The sequence below is a fragment of the Centruroides sculpturatus genome, unplaced genomic scaffold, assembly GCF_000671375.1.
Source record: "Centruroides sculpturatus isolate CEXI.00-Female unplaced genomic scaffold, Cexi_2.0 scaffold1087, whole genome shotgun sequence".
In the NCBI taxonomy this organism is placed as follows: Eukaryota; Metazoa; Arthropoda; class Arachnida; order Scorpiones; family Buthidae; genus Centruroides; species Centruroides sculpturatus.
In genome coordinates this window covers 121,416-128,774 of record NW_019385731.1, presented here as the reverse complement: position 1 = coordinate 128,774, position 7,359 = coordinate 121,416, and positions in this window count along the sequence as shown.

The window sequence follows — 7,359 nt, the reverse complement described above, 5'->3', positions numbered from 1 at the left end:
ACAAAGTCCTGACAAGAGGTACATCTTGGCAGATTGGCCATGTGTTGCGTTGCTTACTTTCATCAGTCCAATTCAATTTATACTTTATATAATTAAAATTATTTCACTAATGAAACTCGAATTATGTTAACGCTTAAAATTAATAAATTCATTTATTCGACGCATTAAACTTTAGAATTTTCGAAGAACATCTCTTGTGTCCATGTACGCCTGTCAGTTGAATATCCGAAGAAAGAACCGAATAAATTCCATTGCAAACCTAAAAATTGAATTGAATTTTATTAAATTAATATTGGGAATATTTTAAATATGTTATAATTTTTCGTCCTGCAGACAAAAGTCATCTTGATAAAAAAACAACCCACTCACAGAGATTCCAAAAAACATCCAACCAAATCGTTTCATGAAACAAATAATCTACAATTAAGAAGAGGTCTTTACAATAAAAAGAAACAAATAATATATTTTATTATTGTATTTTACTTTAAATTTGAATTCCAATGGGAGAAAGCAGGAAGAAAATTTTCCCATGAAGATGTAATTGTCGTACACATGAAAAATGTAAATATAAACAAACATTCTAAACCCGATATATAACATAACTAAACACCAACCGTATGCCGAAAATCTATCGGGCAAGTTTTAGGCTAAATACTAAATGAATTACGTAACCAATTTGGCTCTAGAGGTAGCCGTTAGGCGCCATCTCTTATTAATATTAATAATTATAAATAAATAAATAAATTTAAATAATTTAGAACCGCTGGGAGAAAAAATCGGCCTGGAGCGGGACTCGAACCCCAACTCCTGCTTACTGTGCAAATGCGTTGCCAGTTACGCTATCCGGACCGCCAGTCCGATCTCCTCTTCCAGCGTATATAAGCTAACTACATAACCATCGACGGTTATTACAACGCCGGCTGGGGACACATTCAGTGCTCACGTCCCCCAAGGCACTCAACCGGCCATCGCAAGCCCCGGCAAGGCGTAATATAAACAAACATTCTAAACCCGATATACAGTCGACCCCCCTATAATTACGGTCCCTATAATTACGATTCCTATAAAACTGCAAAAAAATATACGTATTTTGGAAATGTTGAGTCGGATTAGTCTAGAATCGATTAATTTTATGGAAGAAAATCTTTCAAACAGCCGTAGTCCGTAAACTTGACACGTGTCGGGTTGTGATTGAAAGGATTCGTAAGAAATCGGATTCCTAAAGAATGGAACGTATCTATATCTTATAGGGGGGGCAACTGTATAACATAACTAAACACCAACCGTATGCCGAAAATCTATCGGGCGAGTTTTAGGCTAAATACTAAATGAAAAATGTAAATGTGGGATTTGCATTAAGGCATAAAGTATTCACCAGTGAATTCAGAGTTGACAATCGCCACGATCCGATGATATTTACAGTTAAAAGAGTTAGAGAAATAATTATAACGACTGGTTTTACTACAAGAATAATGTTAATAAATATGGATTTTCAGAGCATAAAGTCTGAAAGATATGTGAAAAAGGCATTTAATACAGGAATGAGAATATCCCATTGATTGTTAATCCAATCTAAACACTTCTGTATTTCCAGATGTTTATCTTTCAAATGTACAAATTCTTCTAATGAAGTATCGTTGCTTCTTCTTTCTCGCAGTTCGTTTGACATTACCACACATCTTTCCAAATCTATTAAAAATTTCAATTAGCAACAGTAATTTCGAGAGAGTTATTAACAGAATTAAATAATACTCCAGGAAATGTTTTTGGAATATTAGATGGAGGCAAGTTAGTATTTAGTGTTTGCTCCAATTAGTAGCAGGAAATTATTTTAATGGCAAATTTTCATCTGCACGGGATTAACTATCATGGTAAAGATGAATTAACTTACAATGCGTTTAAACTGTAAGATATTTTCATGTAGAAGTAAAAACTGAAAATTTTTCAATAAAAAGTTAATTATAAAGCCAAAAAAGTAAAAGCTATGCAAAAGTAATATCCAAGGCCATACAGGCTAGAAGGGTTTTCGGGATTTAAATCTGTGTTTCGAAAAAATTAAATTAGAATTATTCTGTCTGTTGGATTTAATTTATATCTATTTGTACCGTTCAGTCTTCTGTATTATGTTGCACTATAAATCTAAATTTTAAAACTTGATAAACTACATTGTAAAAAAGAATTGTGTTTAAAACACGATTACTTTTCCGGGTCTGTTATACATTACAGACTGAAGTATGGCGATCGGTCAAGAAATGACCCCGAAGATTGTTACATTTTTGGACTCAGGTGATCTTGAAACGTCAAGAAATACAAAAAATTATAAAGGTAATTTGTGCAGTGTATAGAAGTGGGGAGTACGATTTTGTTCGCTCTCTTTGAAACTTAATAACTCCTGTGCTTTTTCTCGAATATTTTTGAAATTTTGCAGGAAGGGTTGTTTATTAGAGTAATCGTTGCTATTAAATTTTGGTGAATAAAGATCGAAGGTGTGGGGAGATAAAGTGGATCGTGTGTATTTCTACTTAGGTCAGACTCAAGGACGACTTCACTCTTTATTCGCATTTACAATATTATATAAAACCCATTCCTTCAAAATAAAGCTTTATGGCATTTTATAGTAAAGCTTCTTAAACAAATTATCGTAACAGATGGCGCCACCAAATGATGCCGGGAAAGTTAGAAAACTCGTTGTAAAAATTTTTTAAAAACATCTATTCGTGTATTTTACTTTTTAATACAAATATCTGAAACAAGCCTACAAGTAATACGCATTTTAATAACATAGAATCTCGTCTAGCATCAGCTAGTTGGGTATGAACTTCTAAGTTATATAGCCTGATGATAAAATGTGACGTAATTGTCACATAATAGAAGTTGTATGTTTTTAACACTGTCGTTACCAAGATAAGGACTTTCGGGAGGTCTCTTTAAAATAATTGAAATCGATTTAAATGTTAAAAGACTTTAAAAATCCCGAAAAACTCCAACTTCCCCACCCATATGAGACACGAACCTTGGCCGCACGCCTAGTGTTTATGAAACGAAACAACTTTGCCACTGATAAGCCGATATCATAGAGTATTATATAAGCCAATTAAGCATTATCTATTATAGTGAAAGTGTAAACAGCGATGAATTGAAAAGAAGAATAAACATACAAACATTTCAGCTATTAAACCACGTGTATAAACTGAAATTTTAAGGAAATACTTCAAACGCATGTTTAGCATTTACGATAATGAAATATTTATGGATTTCTCTAAAACAGCTATTCATAATATTAAATGACTAATGTTTCCTCGTGTCGTGTAAAATGATTATAAAATTTTATTTAAGCAATTTAGATAAAAGCATTCTTCGATTCTTAAAATAATAATATTATGTGTATTAGACAACAGCTTCTGCTTTAATATAGAGGAAATTGTAGACTTGAAATGTTGTCTTTGATCACTTGAAAAGTGAAAAGGACCCTTCTAGTCTCAGAACAAACATCGGAATTATTTAGTTTTTCCCATTAAAATTTCAGTTTTACAGTATAAGGAAACGTAGCACTTTGGCGATCTGCAAAGAACGTTGTCTCTAGGGATGTTTTTCTATGGAGAAGCTAGCCCTTATTAAAGTGTTGCTGAAGAAAACACAGGTAACTCCACAGGACCAACCCGATCATACAGCAAAAACCCACATACCATGTTCAGTGGTTTATTTACTAGGCCACTGCTTTGGGAATACGACTGAATTCTATGAATATTATGTGAGAATTTCATAAAATAGATGCACGAACAAATACATTTAAGCATTTAAGACTTGCTTTTTATCTGAGTTGCTGGAATCACTAACAAAACAGTTTATAAGCAATGCCTGACACCGCTTATTCTGAACGCCACGCCTGTCCTTCACGTATCATGAAACCATTAATTTCTGCTGTTAAAGTATTTGGAGTGGATTTGTACCATCCGTGTTGTCATCTAAATGCCTCTTCAACAACTTTCCTCTGGTATACTCGAATTATAGAAGTATTTTTATGGTACATTGTCATTCATTTAACATTAATTACCACAATGGATTCGATTTATTGTGGCGAAATTATTTATTTGTTACACACTTACGGGAAACAGGCAATTTTTGTTATATTAATGATATCGATGTACGTTGCTTATCAATTCAGCGTCACGAAGAGAAGAAAATTTTCGCTCCACTTTCCTGAAAGCAGTTACGGAGAAGAGGAGCAATTGGCAATGAAAATGGAAGTACACCTAACTAAAATACTTGCACTGTTTTATTTCACCATGATAACAATATCTTTACTGTTATTCACTGTTTGGTATTCCCATTTACTTACAAATTCCAGTGAAATGGAAGCATTCTATTGTACCTTTTCATTCTCAATATGGGCCTTTTACGGCGTAGGTCAGATATTTTCGGTTTTCGCCGTAGCCGTCACGACTTTAGTAATTTTCGGGAAAAGATATGTCGTGATGACGTATCAATTGGCGGAAATAAAAACCGACGATGTTTCGTTGAGTTCATTTTTGGATCGTTTTATAAACAAGCATCTTGAAATACAAAGTTATTTCATTGTTCTTAATAATCAATGGGATGTTCTCCTTCCGGCGATCTACGGTCATTTCATTTACGTGACAGGATTTGTATTGTACGGCGCCATATTTGTTGATATGATGCCGGTATTGAAAAATGCCACAATAATTATAGCCGTGATTCTCTTAATCGGATGTATTGCAGTCTCTAGGGCATTATCGATTCTAACTTCAATTGTAAGTATTTTGTATTATCGTAGTAATTAGCATTTATAAACGTGTCTTCGTCTTTATTTCAGATGTACGATAATTACATTTCTATGGGAAGATTCTCTTCTAGTAATCTGCCTTTGGAATATAAATTTAAAGTAAGAAAATTTTAAAAAATAACATAACTGTAATATTGTTATTAACAGAAATTTGTTCTGTTTTTAACACAGATTGTCGACTTTATGAAAAAATTTGGCGGAAGACCTTTCGGAATATGTATGAATGGATTCTTTTTCGTCAAGAAAAATTTTGTGATTAGAGTAAGTTATATCATGATGTAATAGAAATTAATAAATGTCGTAATAATATCGTAATTACTTTACAGGTGGTGAGTGGTCTTTATTCGGTGTTATCATCCGTAATTCAATTAACCGGTGTACTTGGAGAAAAAAGATGTTTATCGAGAAGCAAACAATTTGATGTATCAAAAAATATAACATCTCATTAACTGTACTCTTTCATTTTAGCGGGATTTGACTGTCTAAACGTTTTATTGAAGAGATTAGTTGATTAATTTGCCGTTAAATTGGAAGGATTGATACATCAAAACCCAATGAATCATCAATTCTTTGACATTTGACCAATTATGACTGCGTTAATTGTATTAATGTTCGATGAATTGTGTGTATTTAAAAAGTTTTTATCACAAATATACCAGCTGTTTGAAAAAGTAGTAACACTGATATAAAGTAATTTGTGTAATCACTGAAATAGTAGAAAGGTTGTACTTTTTTGAAACACTGTAATTATGTTAAGATTTTTTCGTTGTGAACTACGCAGAGGACAATCTGCCACTATCTCGCATAACAGAGCAATTACATATTAGTATTAATATTGTTTAAAGTATTTTGTATATAAATACTGTGTTGTTCTGCATATGTCAGTCCTGTTAATCTTGCAATGATTTAAATTTTAAATGGTTTTGCACGTGACTCCATCACAAGGTTTTATTATGTAATGCTTTTTTTAATGCGAAAATCTTATAAACTTCTAATTGTTATTGATATGAAATGAAAAGGCATTTTGTATGTGTATTTTTTCGTTACGAGACAGCATTTAGAATGTACGTTTAACGATTTAAATAAATACAATATCTTTCTATCATGTAAATGAATATCGATTTATAATTCTCGAGTTGCATACTAAATTCGTTATTAAAACCCGATTTGTTTTAAAACCGAAACAAATTTTTGCATATGAAGCCACAGAAAATACCATCAGAATCAAACAAATATACCAGCTATTTGAAAAAGTAGTAACACTTATATGAAGTAATTTGTGTAATTACTGAGGTAGTAGAAAGGTTGTACTTTTTTGGAATTCTGTGATTAGGCTATGATTTCTTCGTTGTGAACTACGCAGAGGATAAGCTGCCATTACAAATCCCGCATAACAAAGCAATTTTATATTAGTATTAATATTGTTCAAAGTATCCTGTATATAAATATTTTTTAGCATATGTCAGTATTGGAAACAGCTTTGTCCTGTTAATTTTCAAATGATCATCTTAATTTTAAATGGTTATGCACGTGATCTCAGTTACATCGTCTTAATATGTAATTCTTTTTCTATCAAAAAATGTTTTAAACTTTTAATTGGTGTTGATATTAAATGAAAAGACATTCTGTAACTATATTTTACGTTAGGAGAAAGCATTTAGAATGTACGTTTAACGATTTAAATAAATTCAAAATATTCGTTTGATGTTAGTTCACTGAATAACATTCATTTGGATTATAGACCCAAGTGCAGGAAAAGGAGAGAAAGGACAAAAGATAAAAAAGTGAGAAAGGTTGAAAAATTAAGGGTCAACAGAAGATCTATTTAACCTTTCTCACTACTACATCTTTTGATTTTTCTCATTTTTCCCTCCTTTTCCCAAATTTGGGTCTATAATCCTTTGAGTCACAACTCCAGCTTTATTTAGTAATCCTTCTTCATTCACACATTTTCAAGTATTTGAAAATATTTCCTTTCCACTCAAAAATAAAATATGAATAAAGGTTTACGGCTTTGTGAAACTTCTTTTTTGAGTTTATGCCGTTTAAATAGATAAATAAAAAAATTAAAACATTTTGTCGGTTTTGTTTACACGTTTATTTGGCCGCATTGGAACTTGCTTTGGGCCGCGGGTTGGACACCCCTGCTTTAAAGATTAATTTGATAATGTTAAGTATCGAACGAAATATTTTCTTATTACATTCAACCATGACTGCACAATGTTATCCAAATAAAAATCTCCATCACCAGGTCTTAATATGTAATGTAATGTTTTTTTTTTATACGAAAATCTTATAAACCTCTACTTGTTATTGATATTAAGTAAAAAGGCATTTTGTAACTATATTTTACGTTAGGAGACAGCATTTCGAATGTACGTTTAATGATTTAAATAAATACAAAATATTCGTTTGGTATTCTTTCACTAAATAACATTGAATTAGCCTGAAATTGAAAATATTTATTAAAATTTCACTCTCTTAACGAAAATTATAATGTAAATTTTTAATGATGTTCTAATTAAATATTCTTTTGCCTTTGAATTCTTCTTATC